This window comes from Hemicordylus capensis, chromosome 1 (genome assembly GCF_027244095.1).
Source record: "Hemicordylus capensis ecotype Gifberg chromosome 1, rHemCap1.1.pri, whole genome shotgun sequence".
NCBI classification, from domain to species: Eukaryota; Metazoa; Chordata; class Lepidosauria; order Squamata; family Cordylidae; genus Hemicordylus; species Hemicordylus capensis.
Genome location: NC_069657.1, coordinates 238620227 through 238639844, shown reverse-complemented (window position 1 = coordinate 238639844; position 19618 = coordinate 238620227). Strand labels below are relative to the sequence as shown.

The 19618-nt window shown below is 43.0% G+C and overlaps 1 protein-coding gene across 20 annotated transcripts in view; it reads left to right on the top strand.

Moving 5' to 3' along the window:
* The window catches only part of LOC128339466 (microtubule-associated protein 2-like), a 416732-nt gene that overhangs the window by 95852 nt on the left and 301262 nt on the right, over window positions 1–19618 (top strand). For 16 of the 20 annotated variants that reach the window (XM_053283446.1, XM_053283454.1, XM_053283444.1 and 13 more), the window contains one exon: window positions 16267–16337. The exons of the other annotated variants lie outside the window; for them this stretch is intronic. The gene's annotated coding sequence lies outside the window, so the exon portion shown is untranslated. The remainder of the gene's footprint in view (window positions 1–16266; window positions 16338–19618) is intronic. 20 annotated transcript variants of the gene reach the window in all.

Sequence of the window (19618 nt, the reverse complement as noted above, 5' to 3'; positions counted from 1 at the left end):
ATCAATCAATCAATCAATCAATCAATCAATCAATCAATCGCTTTATTACAGTCACTGACCAGTACAGAAAAAGAAATACATGTCTATGTATGTCTATCCTCACAACAACTCTGTGAGTAGGTGAGGCTGAGAGATAAATGATTGGCCCAGGATCATCCAGTGAGTTTCATGGTTGAACGGGGATTTGAACTCAGATCTTCCCGGTCCTAGTGCAGCACTACACCATGCTAACTCCATCATGGCTCATATATCATGGCTGTTTCTGCCACCACAACTGAAGTGCCATACAATCCTTCTGTAAACATGCATATACCAGGGCCCTAAAGGCACCCCACAAAACTCGGGCGGCCGGGACACGATCATCTTGGATGCTGCTGTTGGACTGAAAGGTGCAGGGTCCCACTGCAAGGTTCAGCAGCAGCAAGGTTCTCAGCAGGATGTATCCTCTGCTGTATTACTGGTGAGAGAGGTTTACAGAAGGGAGGGTTTGGCAAGATGCAGATGCCAGCTGATGCTTATAAAAGGCATTACTTAGCCTTGCTTATAAAGTATTCAAGCTCTCTCCTTTTCTAGCTTCAGAACTTGAGGGCAAGGTGATTGCTCCAGCCCTTTTCCTAAACTGCAATGCCTTCCCAGGGATTGGGAAGCTACAAGATTCCAAGCGTTGCTGAGACTTCTTGGTTTGCTGAGGTTTTGCCTCTCCTATTTCTTTGGATGCTGCTTTTGCTGAGCCAGTGTCCTGGTATGTTGGCAAAGCCTTCACATGGCCAGCTGTGCTCACTCACGGTTTACTCTGTGTGTGTGCCAGCAAAGTCATGCTGCTGAGGCTGCTGGGGGTAGGTCACAGGCCAGGGCTGAATGAAGGCTTGAGTAGGACTGCCCCTGCTAACTGAGCAAAGAGGCATCATTTTAGTGGTGATTCTCTTTATTGAGCAAGGGGAGAGTAACTGGCCCCAGTGGTGCACCTAGGTAATTTTGGAGCCCGGACCTGAAGGGCTTCGGGGGCCCCCCTTAAATTTTTTTTTTAACAAAAAAAGAAAAACGTGCATTTGTGGGGCCTCCAAATGTCCTGCCCCACTGCACCGATCTAAGCCGTTTTTGCCCCCATGTGTTCATCCAGGTGGTGGTGGTGAGCCGAGCAGGCCACCCCCATGGTGGTGGTGGTTGGTGGGCCTGTCCAGGCCTTACTGAGCACAGGCGAGATGCTCCAGCATTCCTGCATAGGGTGGGAATCCAGCATCGCAAGCCTGTGATGTCACAGGCTTGCAACACTCGATACTCACACCGTGCAGGGGTCTCAGTAAGGCCTAGATGGACAGACCCACCAGCCGATGCACCCACTGTCACCACCACAGGGGATGCCTGCTTGGCTCCCTCTCACCGCCCCCCCCCCGGTTAGCAATTTTATTTGTTTACCTTATTTTTGTGTAAACCACTTTGGGAAATTTTGTTGAAAAGCAATATAAACATATTTGTTGTATTGTATTGGGCGGTGGCAGCAGGATCTGGAGCTGGTAGTCAGTGGAGTCAGGAGCGAGGTTGCAGGTGATGACCGGGAGCATGTGCTGGGGCATGAAGGTCTCTGCTGCTGGCTGAATCCAAATGCACAGGAGCTGGAGACAAAATCAGCAAGAGCTGTTGTTCCAGCAGTGAGCAGGCTAAACTGAGAGGCTTATAAAGTTGAGACTTGTAGAGCGGGTGATGAACCATTTGTTGCAGCTGGAGCTGCCTGATTGCTGTCTTCTGAGTAGGACTCTTCTTCACAAGGAGACCCTTTCCCTTGCTCATGAGTAGCTCTTGGTCTGAGTTCTTTCCTGGAAGCTATGCAAGCACTCCACCTGCATTCTCAGAGAGATTTGCAGGCCTTCTTCCATCATTGTTCAGGCTGATGGGAGGGCTTTTCCTGATTTGAGTCCTGTAAGGGCTTCGAGGGGACCCCTTCCCCACACCCATGATGGTCCAGATGTGGGAGTCTCTGACTCACAGGGAACAGGGATGCTCTCTGTTACAGCATCCCCTGGTTCCAAGGGCTTTAGGAGGGTCCCCGCTCCCTGCCCCATTGGTCTCCATGCTAACTAGGGATTCATTGGGCATGTCGAGGACGCTGGCTCGTCAATTCTAGCCCCCTTCTGACTCTGTTCAGACTTGCTGCTGAGGCACTCATCAAGAGCCGGATCCAGGGCTTCTTTGTTCAGACTTCTTTGTGTCCGACTCTGGTGATCCAGGGCCATTCCTGACAGCCAGAGAGCAAAGGAGGCGTCCCTATTTTCTAGTCCTGTGGTGCTTTCCCCACAAAGTTGAAGGTTTTATCTATCAGTGAGAAGAGGTACATTCCCTCTCACTGCTGGCACTGCCCATCCTGCTGACCCAAAGCCCAGCAGTGAGGTCACTTCAGGGAGGGCTAGCTGCTGGGCTGAGACAGCTGCTCTTGTCTGAACTAGATAATCTACTGCTGTGAGCCAGGTAAAGGGCACTGGTGGTAGTGGTGGTGGTGAGTTCCTTGGCCAGAGCCTGTGGCTGGCAGGCTACGTCCTCTACTACTACCACCACCACCACCACCTCCTCCTCCTCCTCCTGCAGCTGCTGCAAATAGTTTCCCTCCCCGGTTTGGGCCAGTGCAGTTTGCCTTAGCCTCTGTGCTTTTGATAGGCCTAGTTGCCTCCCTGATCCTGCCAGAGCCCAAACATACAAGCCCTTGGAGAGATAATTGTGTTTAGTGTGGCCACCAGATTGAGCCTTAAGCATAATGACAGGGTGAATTTGGAGGTTCATACTTGAGTTAAAAATCTAAGGTACTTAGAGGGAAGCAAGATGAAACTGGCTAATTTTTTGAAGTTGTACATGTCTGTACCTGTGTATGGTCTACTAAACAAGGCCCAACGGCTGCTGCAGTACCACTGCTGGGGTCTCAGTTGGATCTAGCACTGAATTGTCCCTCTGCTGATGCTAGGACCCTCACACCCAAATCTTGAGGTGGCCTCAGTACTACAGTTTATTGGATAACACAGGAGTTATAAAGTCAAAAACGAACGATAACCTTTCCCCTCCCCCACCCAAAATGCACCTTGATCCTCCATTGAGGGGATCTTTTAAAAGGAGAGGGTAGGCGATAAATTTTTTACAGTCCAACGTCCAATTTTGTGCTAATCTTAAATATGTCCACAATTCCCTGAAGAGGATTAAAATATCACCTCTTAGCTCTTTGTTAGCCTACTTTCCTTAAGGAAAGTAACCTTATGAGATCACCTGGCTCTGTGTGTGTGTGTGTGTGTGTGTGTGTGTATGTCCTGCACTACCAACTTCGCAATGCCTGGACCAATATGAACCAAATTGGGTACAGTTATAGAGGCACCTCAGTGGCATAGTTTGTGATGATGTCATCTGCCCCAATTCAAGATGACGGACATGTGAACGTTTAAGGCTGAAGTGGGCTAACTTGTGAAGAGGGTAATTATCAATTAAAATTGTAGTGAAAGGAAGTAGGCAGATTAGTTCTTGCCAGAACAACTTCTTTTAAATACTGTAATGTATTTGCGGTGGTCGGCGGAAAGGGATAATAAAAACAATTGTGTTTTTTTCAGTCCACGTATCTAAATATCCTCACTTAAGATTCTAAACTACAGGCAACAGATTAATTTTTCTCCATAAGACCTCTAATTATACACTAGTACCCTTTGTGACACATCGTATATAATTAAAGGATGAGCTCCAGCCCTTAGAAATTTGCCATCTAAGATCCCTGCAAGTTTAAAAGTCCAGACATCAATAAGCAGACTGTTTCTTGAGCAGGGTGTAGCTGTGCATGTAGTATTTTACTTTATACCTATTTTATAATCATGGGGGGACACCCATGACTTTTTGGGACCATTTGGGACTTTGGGGGGGGGGGCATTGCTGGACGCCAGGAGACCCACAGAGCACAGCAGGGCACTTCATTTGCCCCATTTTTTTTAATTTGGGGGAGATATTATAGTGTTCAAAGCAGGAATGGAAACCCCATCCCAGCACATCACTCACCCTCCTACCTATGTTTTTCATAGTTACAGGTGTTCCGGAAGAGGCGAATGCCATAAACGTGATCACACCTGTTTCTGTGAACAGCAGGTTGGGGCACCCCAGCTTGCTGATCATGAAAACAGGTGCAATCTTGCTTACGGTGTTTACCTCTTCAGATAAATGCCAGTAACTGTGAAGAGCATGAGCGGGAGGGTGAATGACGCCTGGGGAACAGGACTTCAATTCCTGCTTTGCATGCTGTAATCATGTACAGTGCCCCTGGTGGCGCAGTGGTAAAACTGCTGCCCTGTAACCAGAAGGTTACAAGTTCGATCCTGACTAGGGGCTCAAGGCTGACTCAGCCTTCCATCCTTCCGAGGTCGGTAAAATGAGTACCCAGAATGTTGGGGGCAATATGCTAAATCATTGTAAACCGCTTAGAGAGCTTCCAGCTATAGAGCGGTATACAAATGTAAGTGCTATTGCTATTGCTATTGCTACAGTGTCTCCCCAGCAGTCTTAACAGGGCTTGTGTGTGCACATGCACACAATACATACAATGATTAACAGATTCAGCCCACAACTTCCCCCTTCATTCTTCAGGAGAGTTCACACAAATTCAGTTTAAATGTGTCAGACTCCTTCCCTCTCAGAAACACATAGCAATATCTGGTGAGAAACTAAAGAGTTTTGGAGTTTCCCTCAGAAGCAGAATGAGTTGTGACTGTCTTGAGGAAGTATTCTTCAAGCTGAGAAATTTCCCACTCTTTTTATTCAAGCCCCCTCCCCCCGCTGAGTTCCATTAGCTCTGCCTACCTGTTAACTGCCCTCTGAGATTGAGAACATTACACTCCATTTAATTACATGGGGTGAGATTGTTGGAGGGTCGGTTTTTTGTTTTTGTTTTACCCCTTTAGGGTTTTGTTTGCTTCAGATATTTGTGAAATTGATGTATTTGCGGGTTACCTCAAATTTGCCAGTACAGTACTTCCCTCTTGCCTGTGGGTGCTCCTATCTATCTATCTATCTATCTATCTATCTATCTATCTATCTATAGTGCCCTTCCAAAAATGGCTCAGGGCGGTTTACATTAAAATAAAACTAAAATCAATTTACTGTTAAAATCAAAAACTGTAAAAATAACATAAAACCATTATTAAAACAAAACAGTTTTAAAAACCCTGGAAAACCAGGCCAAACTTTTACAGTTTTAAAACCCTGAAACCCTGAAAGTGATATGTCCATGAGGATCATAACATTTCCTGTTCTTTTGGAAATAGATATAAGATTAACTGGAAATGCCAGGGATTGAACCTGAGAGCTTCTACATGCAAAGCATATGTTCTGCCACTGAGCTTGAATATTCATCGCTTGAATATTGGGAGCTCTGCTACTGTAGGATTTAATTCTGTTTGTTACCCAGGGACCTATTCATGCTTTTAAATTGGAGGTAGTAAAGACCTCTGGCAGTTTCATGTGTGGAGATGTTGCCACATAAGGGGGTGGGTGGAAATGGTGCACAAATGAGCCCTAAGATAAAAGAATAGTAAGTTTCATAACTTTAACAATTAAAACTTTAGTCAAAAAACAGTTTGAGAAGGGCTTATATCAACCACTTGCCCTGTGTTTTTGCTTCCCCTCTGCAGGATAACTTCATTGATTTCAGTTTAAAAACAAAATGGTAGAGCTGGGAGCTCACTGAATCAGTTGTGTCTTGCAGCTGTGTAAAGTTGATAAGAGCCAATAGATGGTGCTGCAGATAATAGAATATATTGGGGGTGGGATGTGGGGTGTAGTGACTGGTTTACAGCACAATCACTGCAACAAGAGTATTATGAAATAACATAGCAGTTTCCATCGTACTAGACTTTCATATTTCCCTTAAGGAAAAACCCAGTACGATCTGAAACACATTGAGGTTACTGTGTTATATAATGCAATCATTTGCACCCTTTGATTTTAATTATCTCTGCTTTCCTTTGGCGTTCCTTTTGAAAGTATGAAAACCTTTTGGAACTAGCTCCACATTCAGTGTTATGTTTTGTGGTTTAACCCTTTGGAAAAAGGCATGGCACCTATTCAACATGGCTGTGTGTGTCCATTGAGGTCTTTTGTCATTCCATATGACTGAGATGGTTTTTCTCATATCCATCAGAATATCAGGGTCAGCACTTGCTGTGAATGTGGGTGTTTCCATTGTGCTGAAAAACCAAGGTCGCATGGAAGTATTCCTGTGTGTGAATCTGTCCATTCATGCCTAAACTCATGGCTCATTTCCAGTAAAAATACAGTATGGATTCCATTTGTAAATCCATGAGTAAATCTATGGGCCATCCCATAAAATGGATTACCAGGAAATTTTGGACCAACAAAAGGAAGTACTTTTTCACACATTGCATAATTAATCTATGGAATTCTCTGCCACGGGTTGTAGTGATGGCCACTAGCTTGAATGGCTTTAAGTGAAGTTTAGACAAATTCATGGAGGATAGGTCTATTAATGGCTACAGGTTGCCTCCAGGCACAGGTCGGATGAATACCAGTTGCGGGGGAGCAGCAGCAGGAGAGAGGGCATGCCTTCATCATCTCCTACTTGTGGGCTTCCTGGAGGCATCTGGCAGGACACTGTGAGAAATAGAATGCTGGACAGATGGGCCTTGGGCCTAATCCAGCAGAGCCTCTCTTATGTTCTTAGGGCTATGTACATAGACCCTTTGTACACAGGGTCTGTCTAACCCAGCATCCTGTTTTCAGCAGTGGACAACCAGATGCAAACAGTGCATAAGTAGGATATTAAGGTAACATGTGTCTCCATTGATAAACCCCTCCTCCATGAACTTGTCTTGCCAGTGGTGTAGGGAGGGCATAGGCAGTCCGTGTTTGGGCCGCCTGCCCCATCCCCCCCCCCACCTAGCGGCAGCCTCCTGCACATGGTGCCAGTTCTCCCCCTCCCTGCACGCAGCGGTCTCCCTCTCTAAGCAGCCTGGGGTAGACTTCCCTTGCCACTTAGCTGGCTGCATGCATGACAGCCTTTTGAGTGGTCTGGCAAGGTAGCCGGATGCCGTGCCAGCCACTTAAGTGGCCATCACGCTTGCACAGCGAAAGCAGGGCAGCTTACCTTGGGCTGCTTGGTGAGCAGGGAGGCTGCAGCCATTGCATGGGGAGGGTGTCACCAGGTGCCCATGGCAGGGAGAGAGGGGTGTGGGAACGGGGGGGGGGCACCGGGTGCCCATCACAAACCCAGAAAGAGCTCCCAGAACAATGATAGTTCTGACCCTCTGACTTGTTCCTTTTTAAAAGCCACCTATGTCACTGACCATCACACTGTGTAACAGTGAATTCCATAATTATGCACTGTGTGAAAAAATAATGTATTTTGGCTGTCATAACCCTATTGCCAATTAATTTCATATAGTGCCCCCCCCCCGAGTTTTCATGATTGTAAGAGAAGAAGAATTAATCCCTATCCATGTTCTCTACACCATGCACAATGTTATAAAATCATGTTTGCCCTTAGTCATTGTTTTTGGTGGGTTGTCTTTTTTTTAACAAAAGAACCCCAAACTCTTAGCCTTTCGGTATGGGGAAGGTGCTCCAGCCCATTAATCGTTGGATTGTCTTTCTAATTCCCGTTTGGGCTCTTTTATTTATTTATTTATTTATTTAACATATTTTTATGCCGCTCAAAACTTACTTCTCTGGGCGGTTTACAACAGAATAAAAAAAGAAAGTAAAACATTAGTTAGAACAAAAACGAAAACCTTTTTTGAAATGGCGTGACCAGAATTGTATGCAGTATTTCAAATGCAGCGTTTTCCCTCTCATGTGTTGGTCCTGCAAAGGTGCATAACATATGGAGGAGGCTAGTTTAACATTTTTAACCCCCTACATGTTGTGCCTTTGAACTTGCTTACACTGAAAACTGATTTGAAAACCTTTTTTGTTGAAAAGCAGTATGTAAATAGTAATGATAAATAATACTGTGTCTTCAGAAGTAAAAATGTATATGTGAAGGACAACAAATAAAGCAGGAGATTTACGCCAGAATGGGTCCTCCGTGCAGCACTGTTTTATAGTCTGTCTCACGTTTTTATATAATGTCCTCCTTCAGCACTGTTTTATAGTCTGTCTCACGTTTTTATATAATGCCTCGGAGCCTGCCGCAAAAGATATCAGAAGAGCTCCAATCTTATGCTTGTTACTGATTTTACTTTTATTGTTGAAAACAAGAGGCAAGCTTCCCTGTTAAACAATGAGGATTTTCACTGCATTTCTTTAAAAAGAAAAAAGGTTTAGTCCCATTATTGTTCTGAATATGAGAAACCACAATAAATAATGTGAGAACCAGTTTGACATATAGCAAATGGTACTATATCAGATTATTAAATTGAAATGCTTCTTCCTGGGTTTTCCCAGTGCTGACATTTTATTTCTTGAAGGGCAGAGGAATCAGTGCTAATGCAGTAACTATAGGCTCTAATTACACAGCATGCCCACCTCATGGGCTGCTTCTCCGTCTTGGGATTTATTAGCTGTCTTCACCTGCATCGAGAACAAGATGTAAAATACCTAGCAGTGTTAGCAGTGGCAGCATGTGTCAGAGGAGGCAATTCCACGGTTAAAATAATGGAGTGAGAGGTTCTTGTTTCATGTCCCCCCCCCCAATATTGTACAGCATGTCTAATCAATAGAAAGTCTCTCAATGGGATTGCTGTTACCATTTAAAACAAAGCAAAACAAACCTCTACTACACAAATTGGAGTAAGGTATACAAAGAAAGATGAAAATGAAATTATATAATAATAATAATAATAATAAATAATAATAATAATTAATAATATTACACCAGATATAACTGTAGTCGAGAAGAAAGAAAAACAAGTGAAAATAATCGACATAGCAATACCAGGGGATAGCAGAATAGAAGAAAAAGAAATAGAAACAATCACCAAATACAAAGATCTACAAATTGAAATTGAAAGGCTGTGGCAGAAGAAGACCAAAATAATCCCAGTGGTAATTGGCACCCTGGGTGCAGTCCCAAAAGACCTTGAAGAGCACCTCAACACCATAGGGGTCACAGAAATCACCATCAGCCAATTACAAAAAGCAGCTTTACTGGGAACAGCCTATATTCTGTGATGATATCTATAACAATCCTATATAATAAAAGGCTAAGTGAGTGGCCGTGGCCTTGGAACGTTGGGGATCTGCGTCCCTGCCTCCTTGGGCTGTTCTGGGCCTGCGCGAAGCGCAGGTCCAGAACAGCCCAAGGGACACAGGACCGCAGACACCAGTGTCCCAAAGCCACGGGCGGCCATTAGCCAGCAAACACCCGACCTCTCGCCGCGGCCCCACGGGCGCCCATTACGGGCCAATCGCTGCCCGCCCGCCCGCCCGCCCGCCACCACCATCCCGGACCCACCGGCGGCCATTTCGGCCCAATCCCCGGTCCTCTTTTCAAGCCCCCACGGGCGGCCACTTCAATCCAAATGTTGCCGCTGGCCCCCCGCCCGCCCTCCTTCCCGACTCCTGCGTCCCCGGTCCTCCTTTCACAGCCCCACGGGCGGCCATTTCCACCCAAATACTGCCGATGGCCGCCCGCCCTCCCTCCCGAGTCCTCCTTCCTCCCTCCCGAGTCCTCCTTACCCTGGCCATGTCCGTCGGGCTGAAAGCTACTGCATTAAAGAGAAAAAGAGGAGCTCGCAAGCAGAGCTCCTCTCTTTGCAACGGCTCTGTCCGAACTGACACTCTGGCCGTGAAGGACGCAATAGGCGTCCTTTGCGTCCAAACTGACAGTACGGGCAGAGGCTTTGCAAGAGAGAGGAGCTCTGCTTGCGAGCACCTCTCTCCCACTGACATGAGGCAGTTCTTGGGCGAAGGACTCTCCTCATGGGAGGGCGGCCGGGAAGACAGTGGTGACGGCTCCATGGGCCAATTGCGCCCGGAAAAATATTCCAGACCTTCGGAGGAAGGGCGGCCGGGAGGGCAGCGGAGCAGGCGGCAACGGCACCATTTCCATGGGACGATCTGGACTTTAATACTGTGGGGAGGGGGGTGGGGGGAGTACCACACAAGCACACACACACCCTTTGCTTAATTATTTACTATTTGTGAAGATGACTGTAATTGTTCAAAATTATAGAACTTTCCAATACTACTTTGCATACTGCGCAGAGATCCACAGCTCTGAGATGTGCATGTACTGCTTGCAAGCCACTCCAAAGTGCAACCACTCTGGGGCCACTAAGCAGTGCATAATTCTAATTGTGATGGTACTCTCATTTTTCCCAATGGGTGTGCAAAACAAAGACAGAGAGAAAGAGAGAGACAGACAGACAGACAAAAAAATAGACAGACAGCAAAAGACAAAACAAGGAATGAGGGAGGGAGACAGAACAATAGAGAAAAGAAAAGAAATAAAGAAGGAAAAACAGAGAAAAGAGAGAGATGGGAAAGAAAAGAACAAAATAAAGAGAGAGGAAGGGAAAATAAGAGAGATAAAAGTGAAGAACAAAGGGAAAAAACAAAAGATAGAAAAAGAGAAAAAGGAAAACACACACACACAAAAACCCCACAGAACACACCCATTATAGAAAGAAGAGAGAAAAAGATAACGAAGAGAATAAAACATATAAAAAACAAAACAAAAAAAATATAGAAGGAAAAGGAGAACAAGAAAAGGAAGGAAAGGAGAGAAAGGAAGAGAGACAGGGACAAAAAAAAAAGCAATAGAAAGGAAGAACGCTTAAAGCGGGGGGGGAGCTAGCGCCCGTTATTATAACGGGCTTAAAAATACTAGTTGACAATAAAATTCTGGCATCCCAGGTCCTTGGGAAGGACTCGATGTCTGGATAAAACAAACCAGTCAATAACACCTGTCTGACTGTGTAAACAAGAAATAATAATATAACTTTTACATTTATAGCCCGCTCTTCCTCCAAGGAGCCCAGAGCGGTACTACATACTTGAGTTCCTCCTCACAACAACCCTGTGAAGTAGGTTAGGCTGAGAGAGAAGTGACTGGCCCAGAGTCACCCAGCAAGTCTTATGGCTGAATGGGGATTTGAACTCGGGTCTCCCCAGTCCTAGTCCCGCACTCTAACCACTACACCACGCTGACTCCCTGTGTTAATAGAAATATGTGGGGTGCACAAGCATGCTAGAGGCATCCCCCTACAAGTGGTAAGTGATGTAAGGGCAGCTCATGCTGTGTATGTGTGCTGTGTATGTGAGAAGCTGTCCATACAAGAAGCTCAGTTGCAGCTGTGCTGATACACACCTTTTCTACCCTGTCATTACACAGAGAAAGCTTGTATGATATCTCTGTAGAGGGCCAACGAACTTTGTACATTCAAAGCTCTTGTTTATGCATGGTATAAATTGGCCCCTCCACTTTTTCTTGCTTGCAGCCTAGGCCTAGTTCTTACATATGCCTGTCTGCCTGGTCTCTACCACTTCAAACAACAGGTGGGGCTCATGTGGCTGAATGCTTCTCCATACACAAAGTTCCACACACAAAGAAGTAGCAAGTTAGGGAGAAGGCTTGGCTAGAACTGTTCTGCCTTACACACTAGTTTTGTATATGCATCTTGGTTTTTTCTTCTTCTTTCTTTTAGTATGCAGGAGCATTGAGTCAGAATTCCCATCTGCAGCATGGAGTGGCACAGTTCAGGGTCAGGTTTATCATCTCAGTAAGAACTGGGCTTCACTGATAGCCTGTAACATACTGCACTGCTGGGCAGATTGCCTGGAGTGCCATTTCTGGTATCAGTTACTTGGGACGGGGAGTAGAGATTTTGCTGGGACAAACATTCAAAATTCTGCTCCTTGACATATTCAAGATGAAACTGCCAAAAAATAATAATAATGGCAGTGTATTTTAAGAATGCTTTGAAGCTGCTTTTTATGCCTCCCAATAATCAGCTGCTGCTGAGCCATATCACAGATCGCTTGAAACATGGTATGAGGAATGGGTGACTGCTTTTTCCCTAGTGCCCCTACAAACCTGACCTTCAAAAGCAGGGGTCCCGTCCCTCCCGCATAGTGAGAACAGTTTATTATGTTAGAAGTTTTGAAGAAATTCTCCCTTTTATTCCATGGAGAATTAAACTGCCATTTTGAGCATTTTCATGTTTGTTTTACAGCTTGGATTAAAAAACAAACAATGCTTAATTTTCTTTAATGAGTTTTCTGTGTATGGAAGTGGAATCATAGGAACATAGGAAGCTGCCTTATTCCAAGTCAGACTCTTGGTCCATCTAGCTCAGTATTGTCTACACCGACTGGTAAGCAGTGGGCTGGTTAAGACGTAATGGAAAACAGTTGTTTCTTGCTTGAAGATGTAGCAAAAGAAAACAAAGCCCTATTTGGATTCAACAATATATCCAAACACCAACAGGGGAGTCCTGTTTAATATATCCAAACATCATTTATTTTGCATACATTTTATTGAAAAATGCAGATATATTTTTTGATTCAGCATCATTGCAATTTATGCAATTGTACAATCTTTTAAGTATATAGATTTATGATGATTGTATTAAAATATCAGTATATAATACTTGGATTCCCTGTTGAGGTTTGAAGATGTAGTAGGCAGAAGCCTTGGACACATTCATGCACAGTTTAAAGCTTTGAGTTGTTGATAAACCACAGGTTGCTGCTACATTCCAACTCAGGTAGCTGATTTATTCAAACCACAGTTAGGTAAAAAGATGAAACTATAGTTTCAGATCCTTCTGGTTTATTGCCTGTGTTTTGAACAAACCACAGTTGCCCGAGCTCATGGAAAATTCTGGTTTACTAAAACCCAAACATGGAAGCTTTCAGCTGCATATGGAGGAGGAAACGGGAAGTGGAGCACATGACCCCAAGCCTTGCACCTGCTTGTCCTCATAACAGGAGACCATAGTTTCTTGTTGTATCTTAACTGAGCCAATGACTGGAAAATTCCGTATAGGTAAGCCAGCACTCTAGCCACATACTTGTAGTGCAATGCTTTAACTTCTTACGAAGTTTTGAACAGAATTTGTTTTTACCTTTTCCAAACTTGCTTTTCTCCTGGTCTTCAATTATGATTACCTTGGCAGCTAGTGCTTTCCTGTTTTTGAGGCAGTTCCCACGATCAGTGGGAGCTGCCCAAATGAGCTGCAGATAAGCAGTCAGTCTGCTCCGGGCGGCCGCAGTGGCCACCCACACAACTGCTGGCTCCGTCACGGAGCTCTCCTAGCCCGATTTTTGCTGGTCGTGAGAATAACCTCATTGTTTCCTTCACCCACAGAAGCAGGCTTTTCAAAAGCATCAATATTGTGTAAGATTCTTACGTGCCTGCTTGTGTGTCTTAAATATCTCCTAAGTCAGCATCTACTGAAGGGGGAAAATTATACTTGACCGTCCTTAGTGCATTTATACTATTCACCCCCACCCCACCCCCTTTCAGTTAGGAACTTTGGGTGTTTTTCAGATGCTAATATAAAGCCATCTGCTTCTTTAGCTGAGGCAAGCAACTAAGCCACGTGACCTCGGTTATTTCCATTGCCCTCTTTCTGAGAACTCAGCTTAAACCCTGAACAATTTATCAGCTGATTAAGATACATATTTTTTAACATTTTTCAAAATCCCACTTCAACCTACTTTCTCATATCTTGCATTACAGGATACACACCATTTATAAAAAGGAAACTAAACTTATTGGAGAATTTCTATTTTATTGTGTTAGATGTTGTTACATTTCTTAATAGATTTCTTCCTTACACAGATAAAAGTGCAGTTTCTCTTATGCAGATGAAGAAACTTAACCCTGCCTTTTTGAACGTACTATTAACAATTGTTGATAAGCTTGAATCTTTATCCGTATAGGGCCACTTCATACATAGCTTTTAGTTACTGGATGAAGTGTATGGATGGGGAGGGGGTCACATACATCTGTGCACATAGACAGGTATGATGATCATACATATGTCTTTTACCTTGTGTATTAGTATTGGGATCCCCTAGAAAAATTTAGCCTTCTCAGCTTATGTACACATAGTAATATAAAGATGTATGTGAATATTTGTATATGATTACTATATGTACAGTTCCCCCCGCACCTATGTACATCTTTGTAGACAAAATATTGTGTGTAAAGTGGTGCTTATAGGATTACACGTGATGGCAAATTTGAATTGCAACTGCAGTTCATTTTATGGGATTAGAGTCTTGTGGAGGTTTAGGTCAAGCAAAACAAAGAGGAAAGAACCCACCCGTGACTAAGACGGAGATATATAAAAGTCATATATTACAAAAGACAATTAGAAATATGTATTAATAAGTAGAAAAATAGTAAGATAATTTCTTATTTCTTACAACTGTAAGAAAATTAATAATTGAACCAAACATGACAATTCAAATTGAAACATAAATAATAACATATATAATAATAATGGTGGTCAAGACATCTGGAGGAGATATTCCTGAAACAAGGCAAAAGGGGCTTGCTCAGGACCTAAATAAAGTAGGTAGGACTCTCAGCTGGCACAGGAAGATGATGTCTGAAACACGGCTGCCAAAAGAAATCGTAGATGATATGGTCTCAATTCAGTCCGTGCAGAAGTTGAAAGGTTTCATTCTACTGAGGCTACGCTGAGGCTACACTCGGCTGGACTTATTTTTGGAATCTGAAACCTTTCAACTTCAATATGAATTGTCATGTTTGGTTCAATTATTAATTTTCTTACAATTGTAAGAAATAAGAAATTATCTTACTATTTTTCTACTGATTATTAATACATATTTCTAATTGTCTTTTGCAATATATGACTTTTCTATATCTCCGTCTTAGTCACGGGTAGGTTCTTTCCTTTTTGTTTTGCTTGGTTGTATTCCTGTGATTGCCCTTGCTTTCGTTGAGGTTTAGGTCAGGCATATTGCTCTGGAACTATTATTCAAAGAAAGTACTTCCCATCTGCTATGAGAAAGAGATTTTGTACTACAAATGGCATGATTTCTTGGAATTAATACAAAATTAAATGATTTCTAGATTTTGAATTTTAGTCGCAGAAATTATTTAAGCAGCAATATCTGACCTATGTTAGAACTTGGTCTCCACTTCACTTTGCAGTTCACAGGGAATGGTCAGCTACACATATCTTCAAACCAGTTTCTCAGGTACCACCTTGGAGTTGGGAAGAGTTGGTGCATTCACTAGGGATCTATGGATGTGCACGAACCAGTTCAGAGGCCCTTTTATGGGCCTCCTAACCAGTTTGAAGGTCCAGCTGTTTGGATGGTTTGAAGGTGGGGGGTTCCCTTTAAGGAGCAAGGAGGGTGCTCTTCCCCACCCCATATTTCCCCCACTGGTAGTGTGTTGAAAAACGGCCCTGTGGGGCAGCAGCATACCTCCTTGCCGCCCCAGTGTGCGTTGAACCGGGAGTGCCCACTGCATGTGCACATATCGCGGGCATACACACTGAGCACTTTTGGTCCAATGCTCACTGGGGCAGCAAGGAGGTATGCTGCCACCCCGCGGGACCATTTTTCAACACAGCGCCAGCGAGGGAAACACGGGGGGTGGGTAAGAGCACCCTCCCTGCTCCTTAAAGGTAACCCCCCACCGACTTCGAATCAGCCATTGCCAGTTCAGTGCACATCCCTAACATTCACTACAGGGCAAGCACCCTGTGCCGTTAATAGTTATGTGTATGGAAGGGAGAATGTTGGTGGACTTAGCAGTGTGATGGAAGCTGTTGTACTCGTCTAAATTATCTCTGCTCTGTATAGTTCCTAAAGGTATTAAAGGAGCCTGGTTCTGTATTGTATCTGGCACTGCTGAAACACGTGAATCTCAAACTTTGGGAATGTCATTTCACTCAGTGTTCACACTTCAAATTCTGGTTAGAATATTCCAAACATCACAATTTTCCCCAAGCAAGCTTATGTTAACAGAACTCTAATGCTCACTTTCACATATGATTGTTTTACATTAGATAATGCAGGGCATTTCTTCTCACTGAGTATTATAAATAAAAATATTATCTGAACTAAAAACAGAAAAGAGTTAGGAAAATGAAATAAATATTACCTATGTTGATGAGTTAGAATTTTGCTTTTTAATGTAACTCTTTTCTAGAATTACCTAGGAAAACAGTTTCTTAGCCTTTAGTTAAACAGCTTAAAAATACTTATTTTCCTTGGATAATTTTTAGACTGATAATTATACATTCCCTAGAAAGAGATTCAAGGAGAAGTAGCAGTATCCTTTAAAATTCACATTGTTCCTGTTTTTAGGTATATATTAAGAGCTGGGCTTTGCATTGTCAACTAATCCAGAGGACAGTGTGCTTGAACACTACAACCAGGTCAGTGTGTTTGAGTTTCTGTTGTAAGGATAAAAGACGATTAACATATAATTATTTTTAACACGTTGCGATACAGAAATCCTCAACTGTTGATAGGATTAGTGGCATGTAGTTGCTGGCCAGAAACAGACTTAAGGGTGGCTTTTTCTTTTCTTTCTTTCTTTTTTGCAAAATTGGATAATGGGAAAATGCAAACATTTCTAAGAGCTGTGCATGTGCTTTAGTGTTTAAAAAATGACAGCTGGGATTAGAGGACTCACCATGAGCAGCAAGGCTGATGGAATGAACTAAATCACATTGAAGTTATATGGCCAGACTTTTGGGGAAAGATGTATTGTGCTTGGAGGAGGGACTTAATCTTTTACTTTTTGTGTATTGGCATATATGTGCTTATAATTTAATTTAAAAGAGGAGTTGCTTTGTACATCATGCTTTTTTCAACTTGACTGTTGAAATAAAAAATGTTTTTGACTGATCTTGCAACTGCATCCCTTTTGGGAGGCTATTGAATTGGCTTTTGTGCGTGTTCTGAGAACTTCTTGACTGAACTACTGTAACCTTCTATATATGGGTCTCCCCTTGAAGTCACTTGGGAAAGGTCAGCTGTTCAGAATGAAGTAGCTCAGCTTTTTTCTGGAGCTAGAATCCCCTTTGGTATGTTTCCCAGACTATGGGAAACACTCATATCCGGCAGCAGCGATATAGGAAGATTCTGAAAGGCATCATCTCATACTAGGAGATGGCAAGGATTAACCCCTCCTGTATTCTACCAAAAACAACCACAGTGCTCTGTGGTCACCAGGAGTCGACACTGACTCAACAGCACACTTTACTTAGCTGCTAAGCATGCAGAATGTTTGTTCACAATTATTCCTGGTTGTTGCTTTACTTTCGAACTTAATTAAAAATCCTGGTTTGACTTTTAAATCCCTAAGCAGCATGGCTCTGGGATGAATAAGGGAATTCTACTAGTGAGAATAAAATTGCCATCTGCATTATTAGGAACACAGCCTTTTCAGTGGTGACACTGGAGTTATGCACTTTTCCTCCTAGTGAGAGCTAATCCTATTGATCTGGTAGTTTTGAAAACCTTTATTTTTCACAAAGCCCTTTGTGACTAGGAAGTCTCTTGATTTTAATTTGCTGGCACTGCTTTTAAGTGTATTTGTTTTTATCAACCATATTGTTTTAAATGTGTGCTCATTTTGATGTGTTTGTTGTAAACTACTGTGAGTGTTTAGCTGAAAAGTGGGGTATGGTTAAATAATAATAATAATAATAATAATGATAAAATAATCTTTAGGTGTATACATAAAAATGTACACTGTAAATGTGAGAAACAAATGTTTGAAAACACATACATCCTGCGGGTATTAAGGGAGTTGTGATTTGCGGCAACTCCTTGTTGAGTTTATTATGCTTTATAGCTGACCTGGGTCATGTGTGAAATGTTTTCCAAATAGCAAGTTATAGAGTTCCTCTTGCTTCATTATTTTTAATTATTTACTTTTTATTTAAAATATATCTATACCGCCCAAAACTTGCTTCTCTGTGTGGTTTACAATTAAAATCATTTAAAACATTAAAAACATTTACAATCTAGTTTTAAAACCCGAGTTCTAATTATTTAAAACTTATTAAGATCTTTGATCCATGGGAAATTTTCTTAAGCATTTTATCTATTTACTTATTTATATGCAAACTGCTTGAGAAACTTCTGTTGAAATGAGGTATATAAATATTAGTTGTTTTTGTATTAAAAGCATTATACATTAGAGCTAGTACATGAACAATAGACCTTTTTGTAGTTTCTAGCCAATTCTATTTTATACATTCTGTAGATGATCTCTTTCTTAAGAGAGGACTGTTTCTCCTAATATTCTAAATAGTGTTACCTTCACAGAGATTTGGTTTTGAAAACTCATGTATTATTATTATTATTATTATTATTATTATTATTATTATTATTATTATTATTACATTTATATCCCGCTCTTCCTCCAAGGAGCCCAGAGCAGTGTACTACATACTTGAGTTTCTCTTTCACAACAACCCTGTGAAGTAGGTTAGGCTGAGAGAGAAGTGACTGGCCCAGAGTCACCCAGCTAGTTTCATGGCTGAATGGGGATTTGAACTCGGGTCTCCCCGGACCTAGTCCAGCACTCTAACCACTAGGGATGTGTGAGCTGGCTCGACCGAAGCCAGTTTGACATCGAACTGGTCCGGCTCGAGGGCTTGCCCTCAAGCCGACCCGGTCCTGGTTTGGCTCAAGCTTGAGCCAAACCTCCCCCACACACTGGCTCTGGGCCAGTTCGGGGGTTCTAATGTAAAAATATTTTTTGTTAAGACTCACCGGATGCAGGGGGTGTCCCCTGGCAATTTTCCTACCCCAGCTGGTCTCCCCCAGTCTCAAAATGGCCCAGTTTGGGTGGTTTTTGGCCTGTTCTGGGCCTCTGTGTACTGGCAGTGGCCATTTTTGAGGCTGCTGCGCATGTGCAATGGCCATCTGTGTGACTGAGGCTGCGGCAGCGCACCCCAGAGGCGGTGAGTCCTTTTATATAACATTAGAACCCCCAAACCGGCTCAAATTCTATCTGAGCCAGGGGGTGTTTTAGGGGTGCACACAACTGAACATGCCTGGTTCTGTTTGGGTCTGGTTTGGACTCAAACCAGGCTAACCAGTTTTGTGCACACCCCTAGTATGAAAGGAAACGACAAGTACCCTAATGAAATATCCTGACCTAAACTCAAAGGAAATAAACATAAGCCCTCTGCAGACTGTTCAACAGTATGCAATGAAGATGGAGGCGGACAGGGAAAATGAACTGTGACTGCTGGCTCTGCCTCCAGCCTCCAACATTGGTGGGAACTTGGTGGAGAGGCTCTAATGCATAATGTGAAGGCTCTCAAATCATAATGTACCATCAGTCTTTCCAGGGATACAGACCACAGGTTCAGTACACCTGTATAGTTCCATCTTGCATGGGGCCATGTATGTGAAGTACAGTGTTGGCCATTTTCAAGATGATGGCACCCCAACATATCTGTGCAATGTGTTCCTGCTTCATTATTTGGTAGAAATCAATAATGTTACTTTTGAAAGTTCAGGGAGATTTGCTGGAGAATGGCCAACAGTGCAAGCATACATTTGTATTCTGTGAAAGCTCAGCCCATTCTAAGTCCTAAATCTGGGAATAATCTTGCTAGAATAAAGCACTTAAGCCCCATTCGGTTTAGTGGGAGACTTAAATTAATTACTTAATTGTGGACTCCGCCATTTG